This window comes from Stenella coeruleoalba (genome assembly GCF_951394435.1).
Source record: "Stenella coeruleoalba genome assembly, chromosome: 9".
Lineage (NCBI taxonomy): Eukaryota > Metazoa > Chordata > Mammalia > Artiodactyla > Delphinidae > Stenella > Stenella coeruleoalba.
Window position 1 is genome coordinate 56,105,049 of NC_137155.1, and position 20,686 is coordinate 56,125,734.

At 40.5% G+C, this 20,686-nt stretch overlaps 1 protein-coding gene across 3 annotated transcripts in view; it reads left to right on the forward strand.

Annotated features, from left to right (window-relative positions):
• Window positions 1-20,686, forward strand: part of LOC307191463 (uncharacterized protein) — a 185,922-nt gene that overhangs the window by 32,151 nt on the left and 133,085 nt on the right. Inside the window, exons 1-2 of one of the 3 annotated variants that reach the window (XM_079931593.1) lie at window positions 1,525-1,634; window positions 2,142-2,258. The exons of 1 other annotated variant lie outside the window; for it this stretch is intronic. The gene's annotated coding sequence lies outside the window, so the exon portion shown is untranslated. Of the gene's footprint in view, window positions 1-1,524; window positions 1,635-2,141; window positions 2,259-20,686 lie in introns of those variants that run through there. One more of the 3 variants, XM_079931594.1, reaches the window with a different exon arrangement.

Consider the following 20,686-nt stretch of genomic DNA (forward strand, 5'->3'; position numbering starts at 1 on the left):
ATTGTGAGGTTCCCTTTGCCCAGGAGCAGAAGCTCTTCAGTCATTTTACTGATGAAGAAACGGAAACAGAGTGGGGAACAGACATGACGAAATTTCTCAAGTTTTCATTTGTTAACTTCTTTACATTTTCTCTTGTTCCAAAAAGGAATCAACCTTAAATATAGTCCTGAATAATCATGAAGCAGCATGATTTCACTGCTGGTAGAGATGGGACTAGAAAGCCACTTTCCTAAACTTTAGCCCTCGCATGAATCGTACTAAATCTTGCAAATCTGTCTCCGTAGAGTACCTTTGCTGCTGGTTACCAGGTAGTGGACACCGCCCAAATAGGCACAGGGCTAAGATACCATGTGGCAAGGAAGCATTTCCCAGAACCCCCCCACAGATGTCACCCCTACCTGGCGTTGGCCAGGACTGGTCACGTGCTTTTTTCTGTACCAAGCCCTGGACAAAAGAAGGGGATGATCTGATTGATTTATACTATTTAGGATTCACCCTTCAGTCGCAAGGGATGAATGGCTTGGGGGGCTGGGGGACGTAGGGGAGAAGGAAGAGGGCATGGGACAGCAGCCTGAGCTGTAAGAAAAGCCCAGAAAATTGCGGAGTGGTTGAGAGCACAGGCTCTGGAGGGAGGGAGGCCTGCTTTCTCACCTGTGCTCCACGCCTTCCTAGCTGGGTTACCCTGGGCTCCTTGCAAGGCTTGGCTAAACCCCAGTTTCCAGGAGAGAACTAGGGTCATTGTGGCAAAAATAAAATAATCTCGGTAAAGCAGTGGGCATAATGTTTTGTGCATAATAAACCTTCAGTAGATGTTTATTATTATTGTTATTGCTGCTATTTTTATTATTAATAAAAATGACCTCGCTCCTGCTTCCCAGAAGTTCACAAGGAGTCCACACGGAATAACCGCAGCTGTCTGTCGCAAGGCAGGAGGTGACTTCTTGCCAGGAGTCGGTCCTCCCCTTTTTCTCTATGCCAAAGGAAGGAGAGAGGCTCTGGAAACAGCTTTTCCTTCTGCACACGACTTGCCCCCATTCCCATATGGACTGCTCAACTAGGCTGGGGGTTTGGGAAGGGGTTCTGTACGGTGACGCAGCAACGTCCTGGTGGCGGCAGGACCCTAAGGTCTGAAGAACAGGGAGTAGCACACCCCCTCACCTGCTTGCTCAGTGGGTGAAGATGGGGTGCTGGGGATGCTTTCGTCCAACTTAATCACCAGGGGAGTGGTGGTCGGGAACCTGTGGGGTCCAACCTCTTCTATCAGGGTTCAAGATTAGGAATCCTACGCACAGAGTACTCTCTTTTTCTGGCATTTCCATACGTTAATTCGATGACAGTTAAGAGGCAGGGCATTTTCTTAACATTCACGAGCAAATCTTAGTAGATTAGCAATTCCCAGTCGCCCACACCCCGTGGCGTCCCTAGCCGGGCTGGCCGGCGGGGCGGCGGCGACGCTGCGGCGGCGCGGAGAGGGGGCGGCACTGCGCGGTGCCCTGTGGGAAGGGGAGCGCTGCACGGGGTGTGCGGAGGAGGCGGTGCTGCGCGGGGCCCCGCCTGACGCCGGCTGCAGCTGAGGCAGGCGGCGAGACGGATGCGCCGTTTGCGTTCGCCCGCAGTCATTTTTATCCGCGGAGGTAATGAAGTTGTCAGCAGCGCCCCGAGCGTGGCAGAGCCTTATATTCAAATAGGCCTGCCGGGCCCCGGCCTTCGCCCTTCCCCCGCCCCCTGCGTCCGGCGAGTACCCGGATGAGCGCGGCGCCGCGTCTCCCCTGCCAGCCGCCGGCTTTGTCTGTGGGTCGGCAAGCACCCGCGCCCGCTCCCGCTCTCCCTGTCTTCTCACTCTCCTTGCACCCCCGACCCCTTTGGGCCCCTGGGAAGACTCAGCCTCAGACCCCAGCCACCCCACCTGGGCTGACCCCCGTGACCCCGCAAGCCCGGCTGACGGCACGTTTGGGGGGATTAGTGGCAGGGAGGCCGTCACCCTCACACTGGGCGCCGTCCCCGCTCCTTTTCCCTCCCCCCAGCAGCCCCTCGCTCTCCTCTTCAGCTCCATCTCCAAGAAAGAGGACTTGACACTGACAGTATCACTTTGGCCTAAAGTTCTCTTCCCTTTCTGAAGGCTTATTTGTGGTCCTTTTTAGGATTACAAAGCCCCAAACAGACCTACCCGCTGAGGCGGCTGAGGAAAGGCGGTTCGGCAGGTGCAGCGCTGTCAGGAGATGAGACGGCAAGCTAGACACACACCTGCTTTGAGACAGGTAGTTGACGGGGCACAGTGAATGTTTAAGGTGCTGGGATTCGTTTCCCTAGGCCTCTGCAGCTGTGCGGTCCCCTGGGGCAGCCACTGGACACGTGTGGCTCTTGAGCACTTGAAATTTGGCTGATCCAAATGGAGATGTGCTGTAAGTGTGAAATACAGGCTGGATTGCGAAGACTGGAAAAAAGAATGTAAACTGTCTCATTAACCATTTTAAAATATTGATGGGTTATTGAAATGATAATGTTTTGGATCTATTGGGTGAAATAAGATATATTATTAAAAATCTATTGTCTGTTTCTTTATACCTTTTAAAAATGTGGCCACAAAGAACATTTAAAATGACATACGTGGCTCACATTATATTTCTATTGGACAGTGCTGGTTTAGAGGCTTAATTAAGACCCAAGACCCTTCCCTCTAACCCTCTCACCTTACTCTGCAGGTTCTTTGGAACAGGGCATGGAGAGAGAGAAGGTTCTTAGATCTTAAGCATCAAATGCCCAGGCAGATAATTAGGAAGTAATCAGATTATTGAAAACCTTGACAACACAAGAGTAGAAGCAGTGGCTTAGGTTGCATGAACTGGCTGTTCCTTTCCCTTTGTTCACTGTAAAGAGAGACCCACGCTCTCGCCACAGTCTTGCCATGATTCCCTGGACTAACCGTGATTCCCTGGACTAACCATCTGTGTGCAAAGTTGGGCCTCTAGGAGTGCTTTGTGCCTTTTAGGAGTTATTTGTTGCACACTAAATTTGCTGACATTCCATTTAGAAGAGTGAATACTGTGTATGCACTGTAACAACTATTTCGTAAGTATTTTTGGTGTACGTTGTTCCTCAGCACACACAGGGCTCCCGAAGTATGCATTGACACGATGCGCTGCCAGTGATTGGGGCCTGGGGGAGTCCCTCAGTGTGCATCGACTCCACACACGGCCACGGCTCCTACAGGGCTCTTATGGCTCAGCTTGCCAATGATCCGTGCATTAAAGACTCCTGGAATATACATTGACATGGTAGACTGGAGTTGTTTGGGTCTACCATGCCGATGATCCGGGGATAATTGCGGTGTGTTATGTACTTTCACTGAGATTGGAGTGTGCGTGGTCCTAATGGCAGAACCAGAACTGCCCCAGTTAAGCCCTGCTGTGACTCCCTGTGTGGGGTGCATGGACCTTCGACCTCCTGCGTCATGACACTGTGGCATTGCTAATGTTTGCGGATGTTTTAACTGACTCAATTGAGTTAGCATTTTTTTTTCCAAAAGTACTTTCTGTAATTCGGTACCTGGATTGGGGGTCCATGTACTGATGGTTTCATCTGGTTAATCATAAGCTAAAGATCTTGGAAAGGTCATATTTAAAGCAGAAAAAGTGGTTTAGAGAGAATAAGTTTGGAAGATGTGTATGAGTTTGAGAGGGTTAATATGGAATAAATAACCTAGTCTTGAGAAAACCTAGTTGTTTAAACTGAAATAGATAAAACAAGGAGGTGATAAGACGATGGAAGAAATCATAAAATATATTCAATAGAAAAATAATTCAAACACTGCAGAAGTGTATCAAATAAAAAAATTGTCCTCCTGTCCCTTTCTTTCTTCTATACCATCCACTGTTACAATCTCTGTTAATATTTTTTGTATATTTTTAGTAATTTTTATACATATACGAATAAGTATATCTATTCTTTGTTTACACAAGTGGGGTATTACCAAACCTTAACTTTCCAGTGCCTTGTTTTGAACTAATAATATATTGAACATCTCTCCTTCTCAGTGCATTTAGATCTGTTGCATCCTTTGTAATGATTGCATGGAATTCCAGGATATGGATGTAACAATTAAAAAATTTATGCTACTTCAACCATCACTGCAGTGAATATCCTTATACATTTGCAGATTTGTGCACACATGTTCACGGGATAAATTTTTAGCAGCGGAAATGCTGGGACTAAGAGATGTACATTTAAAATGGTGATAAATATCGCCAAGTCGATAACCAGAATGATTGTACTGCTTTATACTGCAACTAGCAGTATGTGTGCCTATTTCCCCACTCCAGGTCAACGCATAGTTTTTTCATGGGAGACACTTCTAATGTGTGTGAATGAATTTTCCCATGGTGTTCTCTGTACAGCTTTATGGTGAGAGCCCAGCACTGGGGGCTGTGATAAATGCAATGAAGTGAGGAAATCAGGACCACAGGTAGGAAGTCTCGTTAATCAAGATAAAAAACGATGGCTCCACAAAACACACTGAGATCGGTTGAATTTTGGTAATAGCTTATCAACATGGGAGAATTGGAATTAGATCACGTTAATTCATCATTCAGCAGATATTTGTTGAGAAGTTATAAGTGAATTCTCCATTGTATTGTAAGCCCCTTGAGAGCAAAACTGTTGTCTTTTTAATCTCTATGGCTTCAACAAAATTATGGAATGGGGCCGGGCCTAAATTTTTTTTAAATCGCTGTTGTTGTCGATTTGCTTGTTTTAATTTGGCCATTTATTGTCCCCATATACCTGGTTCTACCTGAAGTTGGATTTTCAAGATGGCTGACATTTTATCCTTGCTCCCAGCAGCTCACAGTGGAAGAGACAGTGGGATGTAAACCAGTCTGAAAATTCACATAGTATAAACAAAGTGAACATGAGCAACTAACTGTGGTGGAGTAAATAGTTTCCCCGAAATCTGATATTTGAGCTGGATCCTGGAAGAGACCAACAAGGATGGACTTCTAGACAGAGGCAGCCACAATAAAGGGATGAAGCTTTGTAGGAATGCTGGTGTGAATGGCTCACAGGGAGTGTGTTGGGAAGAAGGGGATCTGAAGGGGAGGCACCACCTACTTACAAGGAAGCATTGAGTCAGGCATCCTGGAGCATCAAGGGAATGACATATAGAGAGGGAGTGGGCTTCTCATTCAGGCTTTATCTCTGAATTGTAGTGGGGCATTTGGAAGTCCTGAGAATCCTGTAGCTTTAAAGTGCCTCATTTGTAATATGAGCCTAGATAATTTCTAATATTTTTATCAGCTCTAAAATCCAGTGGCCTTTGAGCTATAGGACTTGAACTTGCCTGCAAAGACTTTATCTTCTGTGTGTGATATCTTGGGGTGTTCCTTTAAGATGGTAGTAAATGGCTGGCTGTAATTTGCTGGAACTAACTACCATGGACATGTACCATGATCTCAAAGTCTGCATACAGTTTTGCCCCCACCCCAAAAAAGGGTTACTAATGAGAATGAAGAAGAAAACAAACCAATAGCAGGCAGTATAAGTCTTTTGATAATTACTCTTTATATGCCACTAAATCCTATCTTCACTGAAAATTGAACAGACACTGCTTAAAATGTTTCTCTGAAGTGTATTGCAGAATTGGATGTCAAGTGTCCTGTTTCTTGGGATTCGTATGCTGCATGAATTTCATCGGATTTGATAAGCATGCCATCCATGTCCTTGTCTGTGGCAGAGGGAAGCATTTTGATTGAGACAATGTCTAAGGACAGAAAGAACGCTGTGGCCTATTGATTAGAGACCTTCCTCCGAGCTGACACCTTGAGAATTATTACCCAGCCCATCTTGCCCCAAAGAACGAGGGACTTGCTTAAAGTCTGTGCTGACTTCCAGATGAACTTTGCGTAATTCCCCCAATTTTTAGGCTCAGGGTTTTCCAAGTTGTATTGGAGGCTATCTAGAAGCAAATAAAATAAACACAAGCAGACTGCCCATGGGACCAAACACATGGCATGATAACAACTCTTGTGACCAGTGACTCGTCTAAGATATGGGAGTTTGGTGAAATTATTGAATTATTGAAGAAGGATGTTTTGCCAGTCCTATTGGGCACTGTTCAGAGTCTTGAATTCTACAAATGCAAGCAAGAGATCAGAGAGGCTTTGCTGAAACCTCACAGAGTCAAAGCCTCTGCCCCACACGTTGATACTGGGGATTTCCAAAATAGCTTCCTGTGAGATCATCTTATGTGTGGAATCCGTGGCAATGACTTCCAAGGGAGACTCCTGACTGATCCCAATTTGATGCTTTCTTTGGCATGGAGTGAGGCCTGGGCACTGAGAGTAAATTTTAAATTTTCTCAGAAATCAAACAGCAGTACAAGGTTGTTGAGACATGAAGAGAGAAATTTTTACTGCCTGGGTGAGCAGGTGCCAATCCCAAATCATTATCAGGACTTTGGAGACAAGCAATCCCTGTTCAGACAGCAGTCTTTTATCAGTGATCCACTCCCAGATTCAAGATAACAGGTAAAGATTGTTTTGGAAGAATGGTAATTGTGAAGGAGTGTGTCCCTCAACCAGTATGAGGTAGAGCAACTGGCAGAGCACGTCATATACATCATCGGGTGGTAGGATGCTTAGGTATTTCTATACCAGTGAAGACCAGGAGATCCAAAAGTGCCCAACTGGGGGCCATGAGCACCAGATGAAAGTAATGCTAGTTGTTAGTCCCTGACTGGTAAGACATCACGCTAAAATTTTTTCATGGCCATTTACCAAGATTAGGTAACCTCATGGTAGTTGTAGAGCTGATATTTCTGGAGCTATGTTGTGATTGTGGAGTTTGGCTCCTTTCTGGGGAAGCATAGGGAAGAACAAAATTACATCACTCGCAATTAGTTTCCAAAATTCGTATGTGCTTATGATCTAGCAAGGTAATTAGACTGTATCTTGGTGCTCAATAAGAACTGATCAAACAATGATTGAAGAAGGAAGGAAGGAATGATCTAATGTTAGATAAACAATAAAAAGGTAATAGTTGTTTTTATCTAGTACAATAATACGTATGTATGAGGAGAGAAATGACTGCAAGCTTAAACATGTGGGTTATAGGACCCAAATACTTGTCACTAAAAGTTGAAAGAAGAGAAAAAACAATTAGAAAGAATGATCCATTTTTAAGGCCTTCATATCCTTTGAAAAACCAATTATAGGAAGCTGTCTCAAAGTAGACTACATTTAAGTCTAGACGTGTCATCAATTGACTTGAAATCTTAAGTTTCTAATCTAACAAGATAGTTTTGAATAAATCACACATAACTAGCGAACTGTACTAGTGTCTCAATACTTCAAGCCTGTGAAGCTCCTAATATTGAAGTGAAAACTGAGGAGGGAAAGAGGAGCCAATAGAACCTTATAAAGGTCATTCCAAGTTTATGAAAAAATCTGATTGTCAGGATGAAGCAGGAATATTCCAATAAAGAAGCAGAATTTTTTCACCTTAGAAAATATGTGTAGCACCTCCACTAAATGAAATTCATACTGCACACAGAAGATTGAATTCCTGTAAGAGGCATTTAACTGGGGGAAGACAGACCTCGCATACTTCACACCATGGAGCTGCAGAGAATTTAGTGTCATACCCCAGAATTGTTTTCCTGGCATAAAATGTAAGCCATCTTGAGGATAAAACCTAGACAATAAGTTTCATTTGGCACCAGCATTTTAACATCAAGTCTTAAGGGGCCACCAAAGCTACAAGACAGAAAGCAATTCTTCAATGGCCAATGTAGCTGTTTTAAGAAGCACTGGATATTTTTACATCTCCTAGTAAATATGGAGATAGTCTCTCATTGTACTTTTTTTCAGGTTAAAATGTTGTGTGACTGGATATGCTATTATAGTTTTCGAAGTGAGGTTAGCAGGCGAGACACATTAAGATGCTTGTTAAATTTTAAAGGCAAATTCCTCTACCCCTGAAATCAGCAATTAAACCTTCCTGGGTGATTCTTTCTTTTTTTTTAAAATAAATTCATTTATTTTTGGCTGTGTTGAGTCTTTGTTGCTGCACGGGCTTTCTATAATTGCAGTGAGTGGGGGCTACTCTTTGTTGTGGTGCTCAGGCTTCTCATTGCAGTGGCTTCTCTTGTTGCGGAGCATGTGCTCTAGGCGCACGGGCTTCAGTAGTTGGGGCACACAGGCTCAGTAGTTGTGGCTTGCAGGCTCTAGAGCGCAGACTCAGTAGTTGTGGCACACGGGCTTAGTTGCTCCGCGGCATGTGGGATCTTCCCAGACCAGGGATCGAACCCAGGTCCCCTGCACTGGCATGCAGATTCTTAACCACTGCGCCACCAGGGAAGCCCCTGGTGATTCTTAGGAACATTCAGCTTTGAGACCCCCTGTGGTTAGAGTTGCAATGGTGTGATCTAAAGTTATTGGTTGGTTCCTTTAAATATTGGAAGTTATACAATGGAGGAAAGAGGCATGGTTAAACAAATACTTCTTTAAAAATAAAAATAGCTTTGTTATTTTCTTCGCTAGAAAAAATGGTGTATGCTCATTGTAATACATCAAGCAATGTTGGAAAATACAGTATTTTATACACTCTTTTTAGATTAGTGATATTAACTCTAAAAGTTGTATTTGTTGCAAATTTTTTCTGTTTCTTATTTGTCTTTTTTAAGTTATAGGGACTTTACTTTTTTTTTTTACACGTTTTCAGTTCGTGTGCACAATTATTACCAATCTTTTTTCCTTAAGGGATTGTAGAATTCTCTTCAATTATAACATTATGATGTAGCTTTAAACAGAACATAAAATAATTTTTCTAATTTTTAAATTTATTTATTTTTTTATACAGCAGGTCCTTATTAGTCATCAGTTTTATATACATCAGTGTATACATGTCAATCGCAATCGCCCAATTCATCTCACCACCACCCCTTCCCCTGACGCTTTCCCCCCTTGGTGTCCATACATTTGTTTTCTACATCTGTGTCTCAATTTCTGCCCTGAAAACCAGTTCATGTGTACCATTATTCTAGATTCCACATATATGCATTAATATACAATATTTGTTTTTCTCTTTCTGACTTACTTCACTCTGTATGACAGACTCTAGATCCATCCACGTCTCAACAAATGACCCAATTTCGTTCCTTTCTATGGCGGAGTAATATTCCATTGTATATATGTAACCACATCTTCTTTATCCATTCGTCTGTCGAGGGGCATTTAGGTTGCTTCCATGACCTGGCTATTGTAAATAGTGCTGCAACGGACATTGGGGTGCATGTGTCTTTTTGAATTATGGTTTTCTCTGGGTATATGTCCAGTAGTGGGATTGCTGGATCATATAGTAATTCTATTTTTAGTTTTTTAACGAAACTCCATACTGCTCTCCATAGTGGCTGTATCAATTTACATTCCCACCAACAGTACAAGAGGGTTCCCTTTTCTCCACACCCTCTCCAGCATTTGTTGTTTGTAGATGTTCTGATGAGGCCCATTCTAACTGGTGTGAGATGATACCTCATTGTACTTTTGATTTGCATTTCTCTAATAATTAGTGATGTTGAGCAGATTTCATGTGCTTCTTGGCCATCTGTATGTCTTCTTTGGATAAATGTCTGTTTAGGTCTTCTGCCCATTTTTGGATTGGGTTTTTGTTTTTTTTAAATTGAGGTGCATGAACTGTTTATATATTTTGGAGATTAATCCTTTGTCCATTGATTCGTTTGCAAATATTTTCTCCCATTTTGAGGGTTATCTTTTTGTCTTGTTTATAGTTTCCTTTGCTGTGCAAAAGCTAAGTTTCATTAGGTCCCATTTGTTTATTTTTGTTTTTATTTCCATGACTCTAGGAGGTGGATCAAAAAGGATCTTGCTGTGATTTATGTCAAAGAGTGTTCTGCCTATGTTTTCCTCTAAGAGTTTTATAGTGTGCCATCTTACATTTAGGTCTCTAATCCATTTTGAGTTTATTTTTGTGTATGGTGTTAGGGAGTGTCCTAACTTCATTCTTTTACATGTAGCTGTCCAGTTTTCCCAGTACCACTTACTGAAGAGACTGTCTTTTCTCCATTATATATCCTTGCCTCCTTTGTCATAGATTTGTTGACCATAAGTGTGTGGGTTTATCTCTGGGCTTTCTGTCTTGTTCCACTGATCTATATTTCTGTTTTTGTGCCAGTACCATATTGTCTTGATTACTGTAGCTGAGTAATATAGTCTGAAGTCAGGGAGTCTGATTCCTCCAGCTCTGTTTTTTCCCCTCAAGACTGCTTTGGCTATTTGGGGTCTTTTGTGTCTCCATACAGATTTTAAGATTGTTTTTTCTAGTTCCGTAAAAAATGCCATTGGTAATTTGATAGGGATTGCATTGAATCTGTAGATTGCTTTGGGTTGTGTAGTCATTTTCACAATATTGATTCTTCCAATCCAAGCACATGGTATATCTCTCCATCTGTTAGTATCATCTTTAATTTTTTTCATCAGTGTCTTATAGTTTTCTGCATACAGGTCTTTTGTCTCCTTTGGTAGGTTTATTCGTAGTTATTTAATTCTTTTTTGTTGCAGTGGTAAATGGGAGTGTTTCCTTAATTTCTCTTTCAGATTTTTCACCATTAGTGTATAGGAATGCAAGAGATTTCTGTGCATTAATTTTGTATCCTGCAACTTTACCAAATTCATTGATTAGCTCTAGTAGTTTTCTGGTGGCATCTTTAGGATTCTCTATGTATAGTATCATGTCATCTGCAAACAGTGACAGTTTTACTTCTTTCTTTCCAATTTGGATTCCTTTATTTCTTTTTCTTCTCTGATTGCCGTGGCTAGGACTTCCAAACTATGTTGAATAACAGTGGTGAGAGTGAGCATCCTTGTCTTGTTCCTGACTTAGAGGAAATGCTCTTAGTTTTTCACCATTGAGAATGATGTTTGCTGTGGGTTTCTCGTATATGGCCTTTATTATGTTGAGGCAGATTCCCTTTACGCCCACTTTCTGGTGAGTTTTTATCATAAATGGGTGTTGAATTTTGTCAAAAGCTTTTTCTGCATCTATTGAGATGATCATATGGTTTTTATTCTTTAGTTTGTTAATATGGTGTATCTCATTGATTGATTTGCATATATTGAAGAATCCTTGCATCCCTGGGATAAATCCCACTTGATCATGGTGTATGACCCTTGTAATGTGTTGTTGGAGTCTGTTTGCTAGTATTTTGTTGAGGATTTTTGCATCTATATTCATCAGTGATATTGGTTGATAATTTTCTTTTTTTGTAGTATCTTTGTCTGGTTTTGGTATCAGGGTGATGGTGGCCTTGTAGAATGATTTTGACAGTGTTCCTTCCTGTGCAATTTTTTGGAGGAGTTTGAGAAGGGTGGGTGTTAGCTCTTCTCTAAATGTTTGATAGAATTCACCTGTGGAGCCATCTGGTCCTGGATTTTGTTTGTTGGAAGATTTTTAATCACAGTTTCAATTTCATTACTTGTGATTGGTCTGTTCATATTTTCTATTTCTTTCTCGTTCAGTCTTGGAAGGTTATACCTCTTTAAGAATTTGTCCATTTCTTCCAGGTTGTCCATTTTATTGGCATAGAGTTGCTTGTAGTAGTCTCTTAGGATGCTTTGTACTTCTGCAGTGTCTGTTGTAACTTATCCTTTTTCATTTCTAATTTTATTGATTTGAGTCTTCTCCCTCTTTTTCTTGATGAGTCTGGCTAATGGTTTATCAATTCTGTTTATCTTCTGAAAGAACCAACTTTTAGTTTTATTGATCTTTGCTATTGCTTTCTTTGTTTCTATTTCATTTATTTCTGCTCTGATCTTTATGATTTCTTTCCTTCTGCTACTTTGGGTTTTGTTTGTTCTTCTTTCTCTAGTTCCTTTAGGTGTAAGGTTAGATTGTTTATTTGAGTTTTTTCTTGTTTCTTGAGGTAGCCTTGTATAGCTATAAACTTCCCTCTTAGAACTGCTTTTGCCACATCCCATAGATTTTGGATTGTCTTGTTTTCATTGTAATTTGTCTCTAGGTATTTTTTATTTCCTCTTTGATTTCTTCAGTGATCTCTTAGTTATTTAGTAATGTATTGTTTAGCCTCCATGTGTGTTTTTTTTTTTACGTGTTTTTCCCTGTAATTGATTTCTAGTCTCATAGCGTTGTGGTCAGAAAAGATGCTTGATATGATTTCAATTTTCTTAAATTTACTGAGGCTTGATTTGTGACCCAAGATGTAATCTGTCCTGGAGAATGTTCCATGTGCACTTGAGGAGAAAGTGTAATCTGCTGTTTTTGGATGGAATGTCCTATAAATATCAAGTAAATCTATCTGGTCTCTTGTGTCCTTTAAAGCTTGTGTTTCCTTATTAATTTTCTGTTTGGATGATCTGTCCATTGGTGTAAGTGAGATGTTAAACTCCCCAGTATTATTGTGTTACTGTTGATTTCATCTTTTATAGCTGTTAGCAGTTGCCTTATGTATTGGGGTGCTCCTATGTTGGGTGCATATATATTTATAATTGTTATATCTTCTTCTTGGATTGATCCCTTGCTCATTATGTAGTGTCCTTCCTTGTCTCTTGTAGCATTCTTTACTTTAAACTCTATTTTATCTAATATGAGTATTGCTGCTCCAGCTTTCTTTTGATTTCCATTTACATGGAATATCTTTTTCCATCCCCTCACTTTCCATCTGAACGTGTCCCTAGGTCTGAAGTAGGTCTCTTGTAGACAGCATATATATGGGTCTTGTTTTTGTATTCGTTCAGCAAGCCTGTGTCTTTTGGTTGGAGCATTTAATCCATTCAGGTTTAAGGTAATTATTGATACGTATGTTCCTATTATCATTTTCTTAATTGTTTTGGGTTTGGTTTTGTAGGTCCTTTTCTTCTCTTGTGTTTCCCACTTAGAGAAGTTCCTTTAGCATTTGTTGTAGAGCTGGTTTGGTGGTGCTGAATTCTCTTAGCTTTTGCTTGTCTGTAAAGCTTTTGATTTCTCCATAGAACCTGAATGATATCCTTGCTGGGCAGAGTAATCTTGGTTGTACATTGTTCCCTTTCATCACTTTAAGTATATCATGCCACTGCCTCTGGCTTGTAGAGTTTCTGCTGAGAAATCAGCTGTTGACCATATGGGAGTTTCCTTGTATGTTATTTGTCATTTTTCCCTTGCTGCTTTCAATAATTTTTCTTTGTCTTTAATTTTTGCCAATTTGATTACTGTGTGTCTCGGCGTGTTTCTCCTTGGGTTTATCCTGTATGGGACTCTCTGCGCTTCCTGGACTTGGGTGGCTATTTCCTTTCCCATGTTAGGGAAGTTTTCGACTATAATCTCTTCAAATGTTTTCTCGGGTCTTTTCTCTCTCTCTTCTCCTTCTGGGACGCCTATAATGTGAATGTTGTTGTGTTTAGTGTTGTCCCAGAGGTCTCTTAGGCTGTCTTCATTTCTTTTCATTCTTTTTTCTTTATTCTGTTCCGCAGCAGTGAATTCCACCATTGTGTCTTCCAGGTCACTTATCTGTTCTTCTGCCTCAGTTATTCTGCTATTGATTCCTTCTAGTGTGTTTTTCATTTCCGTTATTGTATTGTTCATCTCTGTTTGTTTGTTCTTTAATTATTCTAGATCTTTGTTGAACATTTCTGCATCTTCTTGATCTTTGCCTCCATTCTTTTTCCGAGGTCCTAGATCATCTTCACTATCAGTATTCTGAATTCTTTTTCTGGAAGGTTTCCTATCTCCACTTCATTTAGTTGTTTTTCTGGGGTTTTATCTTGTTCCTTCATCTGGTACATAGCCCTCTGCCTTTTCATCTTGTCTATCTTTTTGTGAATGTGTTTTTTGTTCCACAGGCTTCAGGATTGTAGATCTCTTGCTTCTGCTGTCTGCCCTCTGGTAGGGATTTTACATTTTTTACAAAATAAAATTTATCAGGTTTTCCCCTTTTCATTTGTGGCCTCTGACTCATGATAAGTAAGACTGCCATTTTCCTAGGATAATAAAAATCTTTATCTTTTTTCCCTCTATTACTTTATAGTTCTAACTTTTATATTTAAATTGTTGATCCCTCTGGAATTTAACTCACTGTAAAGAATGAGCCTGGGATCCAGCTCTATTTATTTCTTTCCAAATGACTAGGTATATTTTTGAGATCATTTCTTGAATAATTTATTTTATTCCCACTGATATAAAATGCCACTTTTATTATGTACTAAATGTCCATATATCCTTCCTGGGCTCTACCATGGTCATTTGATTACTCTGCATTTTTGTGCCAGGTCCACACATTTTAATATCTCATCACTGTTCATTTTTAGAATTTCTCTGGCTGTTCTTGAATGTTTATTCTTCCAGATGAACTTTAGAATCATTTTTCAAAGTTTCAGAAAAAAAATCCTGTTGGGATTTCCATTAGAATCACATTTAATTTTAGATTAATTATGGGGGGAGAATTGGATTCTTCACAATTCTGAGGCTTACATGAGAATGACACATGATTTCCCAATTGCTCAAGCCTTTGTTTGAATGTCCCTCTGTGTGTGTGTGTATCACAAACAGATTTTGCCTGTTTCCTGTAAAGTTTGTTTCTGGGTGTTTTACAGGGTTTTGTTGGTTTTATGATTAATCACATGGTTCTTAGATATATGCTTAAAGCAGCTACCCTGTGGCATAGAATGTAAGCTTGGATGGATTGCCATTTTAGGGGGTCGGTATGCAATAGAAGCCTGTGTTTTGAAGACAGACCCATGTGGATCTTTGTTATATCTTCCAGATTGCCGTGACACTTTGGGAAGAGTCTCCTCTCTAAGCTTCTCTTCCTCATCTGTAAAATAGAAACCTTGCAGGGATTTGTAAGCATCAGTGATAATACTTGAAACACCTAATGTAGAGCTTAGCACTTACCGAGTCCTCAGATATGGGAGCTGTTTGAGGGCCAGGCTAAGGAGTTCATTTCAAAATTCCTCACAAGGTTGAGATTCCTTGAAGCTTTCAAAAACATATTTGTATCCAGCAGATTTTTAAAAAAATTTTTTTTTTTTGCAGTAAGTGGGCCTCTCACTGTTGTGGCCTCTCCCATTGTGGAGCACAGGCTCCAGACACGCAGGCTTAGCGGCCACGCCACCAGGGAAGCCCTCCAGCAGATTTTTAAAGAGTACTCTGAATAAAAGCACTGTTCTAATAGCCTTCCCTCCCCGCCCTCCTCTTCCCATGATTGAAATATTTGATGTAAGAGATCTTATCCAGTGACTGTGTGGTTCTGAGCACCATCACTGCTGAAAGTTTTAGTCTCAGCCACATCACAATGGGAGGCCTGGTTCTTTCTTCTTACAATGTTAATTAATGGTCGCTTGGGGAGTTTGGGGACAGGCTTCAATGTGTTAATGTCTTAGAAAAATACATCTGAGGTACAAAGACCATTTGGAGTACCCAGTTAAGAATGGTTTGCCACATAGAGTAGAGCCTAAAGAAAGCTTTCATAAACATGGGTGTTCAGCTAAACCAATAGTTAGCCCCACATTCTTAATGGCATAATCACCAACATAACCGATTCATAATAACAGCCTTTTAATGTTGAAACAATTACTTTGGATAATAAAATAACACTTTTAATTTGCTTGACACCAGATTCGACCTATGTGGATCATCTGATGGTGAGGTGAGGGGAAGGAGAGTCTGCTGAGTTCTAAATACATTATAAGGCGTTAACACATAATGTGCATAATGTACTTCAGGCCTGAGGTGCTCTAGATGGCTTAGTGAACAAACAAAATGGTGATCAGAATATGCTGTTGCTTTGGAATTTAACAAATACTTCATAATTTATGTATCAATTTCCACAAGTTTCCTTAGGAAGAACTAGTTAAGCCTTGAAGTTGATGTGCTTTTGTTAAATTTGTTCGTTTGGAACACCTACTGGGGAAAGTGCTATGGGAGAGAACAATCAGCAAGTTTTTGTTGAGTAAAAAACAATGCTGTATCCTGGGAGGAAAATGTAAATGAATTGATTGCTCCATTATAGTAATATCTTTATATCTGTCACTTGGATATTGTAAGCTGTTTGTAATCTGTTTTTTTAAATTGAATTATTTAAAATTTCATCAGTGTTTTCTAATTCTTTTGGGAAGTAGGGGAGTTTTAAATCGTAAATAATTCAAAAGCCCCCACATGTATACCTCCTCAGTGGGTGAGCAAGGCAGCCACCTTTGTTTTTGCTCTCATGGTTTGTTGGTGTTGGCCAGCACTCTTGTTCTTTTCATTTGTAAGAAGAGCTGGGACCAAGCTTTTGAGGCACGTGCATATAATATCAAGGATTCCAGCCAACCTCATCTATTGCCTGATTTCAACTTACCTATTGCAAAGCGGATTGAAATCTGCCAATTAATTCTTCTCAGCTAAATATGTCTTCCATTAAAAGGCCAATGCTCCCTGGGAAATATTAGGAGTTATCAGTCATTTATACCTTAGTGAGTATGAATTTATAACAGCTTTCTTTTTTTCTTTTTTTCGGTCGTGACTTGTGGCTTGCAGGATCTCAGTTCCCTGACCAGAGACTGAGCCTGAGCTGTGGCAGTGAAAGCCTGGAATCCTAACCACTAGGCCACCAGGGAACTCCCTATAACAGCTTTCTTAAAATAAGTTAAGGAGATCTGAATACATATGCTAAGGAAAAAAGCGATACTAGTCAGTAACTAAAATAATCTACCAAATTACAGTTAAGGACAAGATATTTTATAAAGTCCTTTCTTGATAGCAGATTTGTATGTGTTGGAGATGGGATCACATTGGGTATATAATTTTGCATGTTAAACTTGTTTTCTACTTAACATTATACCTACCCCTCCAATGGCTGTGTACTTTTCCGATGAATGGCTTTACCAGAATTATTTTTCTGTTCTACTGTTAGACAAGTGCATCTTATTAGTTTATAATATGAAAGATGCTTTTAGGTCTGTGAACTACCTTTTTATAAATGTCTTTGCTTCCTTTTTTTCCCTTTTTCATTTGGAACTTTAAATGTTGGACTTTCCTTCTCTGAGATGTCCCTGTACATACAAACACTCATCATTAAGTGGCCCTCTTGCCTTTTCAGTATTAGGGGCTGCAGCTTAAATGTTCTGGATCAGTGCTGTGCAAAGTGTGTCTGTGGACCAGTGCCTGGCTTGAACTGTTTGCTGCTGGTCCACAATGAGGCAATATGGACACTGAGAGGAAGTGTTCAGAATGAAAACCCTCGTAGTGATTTGACATTGCTGCACCATCCAAGAAGTAGTCAGGATGGTCTTATAGGATATAGAGCAGATTGGGCTATGAGTCATATGTGGTGGAACTCTGTAGGCATATTAGAGCTCTCTATCAGCCCATGGAAGATTGGACAAAACAAAGCAAGCAAACAAACCAGTCCTGCACTTTGAATAAGCTGAGAAGCACTGTCCTAGGTCAGAGTGGAGAATGCAAGCACACAGTGCCTTGAAGTTCCATAAACCCTCACAGAGGGGTGTATAGACCAGTAATCAAAAGACAGACTTGGTTTACATCCCAGCTCTGACCCTTATTTTCTGAGACCTTCGACAAATGACTAAAACACTTTGTGTCTTGGTTTCCTCATCTGTAAAAACAAGAATAACAATAGAATTAACTTTGTAATATGATCCTACGGAGAAAGGACTTAGCACACTGCCTGGCATGTATCAAACGCTCAATAAATAGAAGCCCCCATTATTATGTCAGTAAATAGCACCCCAAACAGAAATTTCTGGAAGGATTCCTTTATGCGTTACTATAGGAAAACACGCAGTTCTTGAATGAAACAGCACCCCTGCTCCCACTCCCCTCCTTTTTGTCAGCCTAACTGTGATCACAGAGCTGTTTGTGTTTATCTTCTACAGAGGGTGAGGCCACATCCCTTGTAGGGCAGCCTAGATCGGAGCTGACAGACCAGGAAATCACAGACCCTTCAGAGCTCTCATCTCCATTCCTTCCTGCACCGTCACCAACTCATCAAAAGCTCTGAGTGTTTATCTCACAGTTGCCAGATGTCCATCTGTTCAGGATTGTTATGAATTTTACTGCCTTGTCCTGTTTACAGTCCTCACAGGGCACACAATAGCCCTGTGTTTGTACCAGGTAGGGACATGTCTCCATAACGTGTCCATCTGCTGGGACACCAGGATCTGGTGGGTCTCTACTTCTGCTGTTCCTGTTGACCCCCTGGACACCCTGTAGGCTTAATGTAGCACGAGAGCTTGAAAGAGTGTCAGAGTTGGTGTTGAAGATCTGGATTCTTATCCTGGCTCTGCCTTGGATATGTGAGCCCCAACACCCTCATCTGTAAAATGGGGCCATAACACCAATCTTACCTTGCACCCATGGTGACTGAATGAGATAGCCTTTGAAAAGTGTTCTGATGCATAATAAATGCAACTTTCCTCCCATTCTTCCAGTATTGGATGCCTTTTCTCTTCCCACTTTGGGCTGTGCTGAGCATACAAGGCATCACACAAAGTGAATTCCTCCCTAGAACATATGTTCATAAGGGCAGGGATTTGTCTAGTTTATTTATTGCTCTATGCCCAAGTTCTAGAACAATGCCTGGGGATAGTGGATGCTCAATTAATATACGTTGAACAAATTAATTAAAGTGAATTATACAGTCACATTTCCTGCTGTCTCTTTTAGGATACTTTTAGCTCTGAGCAACAGAAAACCTTGAATCAACTTGCTAAACTGGTGAGAACATCTGTTATTTCCTACAACTAGAAGTTTGGAAGTAGAGAAGTTTTGTGGTTGATTAATTTGATGGCTCACTAACACATGCCTGGCCCAGGTCCTTCTCATCTTTCTGCTCTGTCATTTTTGACCTAGCTCATCTCATAGTCATAAATGGCTGCTGCAGTTCCAGACATCACATCTAGACGTAGTAATACCCAACAGAAATGAGGAGAGTCTCTATCATTCTTGTATGTCTTTCCCTATAGAAACTCAGAAATGCTCTAGCTGACTTTTGCTGGAAACCCTTCAGCTGGCATTTGCTCACTTGCACACACTGAAACCAATTGCTGGAGATCAGTTAGGATTAATCCTGAGTTATGTCTGGGAGAGGTAGGTATCCGAGCAGATTCTGGCCTCTGCCAAAAAGGACAGAGGGCAGCCAGCCAGCTGTGTTGGATATACCTACTCTTTGGAGTCTTAGAGAAAAAAGAATTATTAAGCAAAAATGAATTAAACAAGTGCATGAGCAAGTAAATGTTTATGTCATATCTAAATTAAGGGCTGGTGAGTGTGTTTCATGTTTGGTAATTGCAATCATTGTCGCTTTGGTTGTGGTCAAAAAATAAAAATAAAAAAATAAATTAAGGGCTGGAGCTAATAAGTGAAGAGGGAATTGCATGTTGAGACTTGGAGGAATATAGCCTACCCTGTTGCCTGATTCAAATACAGATACAAATACGTTTAAGGTTGCCAACTGGCTATGACGAAGGGGGTGCTTAAATGCAAGATGAAGTAGAGCAAGATACATTTTGCAGTGTTGCAGTGTCTCATGGATTAGGTTAGAGATGCAGACCCACTGTTATTGTGGCAGTATAATCTCACTAATTCATCCTCCATTAACTCAAAGCGTGCACTAGCTCATTTGGCCAGGCTAGCATTTACTCTGGTATTTTCAAGGGAGAAATTGTTTGCAAAGAAATTGAATAGTCCAAGTACTGTACTCTTTGGAATGTGTTAACAAATTATTTTTAATATTCTGTCATATAAAACCTCGTATGCAAATAATATGTATTTGCTTATTTAAGCAGGTCCTTGGAACCTAGACTTGACACACTAAATGACTTGTGGTTAAGGGCACTATATGCATTTGGAATTAACTAAACCAGTAAATTCTAAAGTACTTTTTTTTTAAATTTAATTTAATTTATTTTTAATGCAGCAGGTTCTTATTAGTCATCGATTTTACACACATCAGTGTATACATGTCAATCCCAATCTCCCAATTCATCCCACCACTACCCCCTCCCCTGCTGCTTTCCCCCACTTGGTGTCCATACGTTTGTTCTCTACTTCTGTGTCTCTATTTCTGCCCTGCAAACTGGTTCATCTGTACCATTTTTCTAGGTTCCACATATATGCATTAATATACGATATTTGTTTTTCTCTTTCTGACTTACTTCACTCTGTATGACAGTCTCTAGATCCACCCACGTCTCAATAAATGACCCAATTTCATTCCTTTTTATGGCTGAGTAATATTCCATTGTATATATATGTACCACATCTTCTTTATCCATTCATCTGTCGAGGGGCATTTAGGTTGCTTCCATGTCCTGGCTATTGTAAATAGTGCTGCAGTGAACATTAGGGTGCATGTGTCTTTTTGAATTATGGCTTTCTCTGCGTATATGCCCAGTAGTGGGATTGCTGGGTCATATGGTAATTCTATTTTTAGTTTTTTAAGGACTCTCCATACTGTTCTCCATAGTGGCTGTATCAACTTACATTCCCAACAGTGCAAGAAGGTTCCCTTTTCTCCACACCCTCTCCAGCATTTGTTATTTGTAGATGTTCTGATGAGGCCCATTCTAACTGGTGTGAGGTGATACCTCATTGTAGTTTTGATTTGCATTTCTCTAATTATTAATTATAATTATGAATAATAATCTTTTTAATGCAAATTCTCTCAATTCAGCCATTGTCC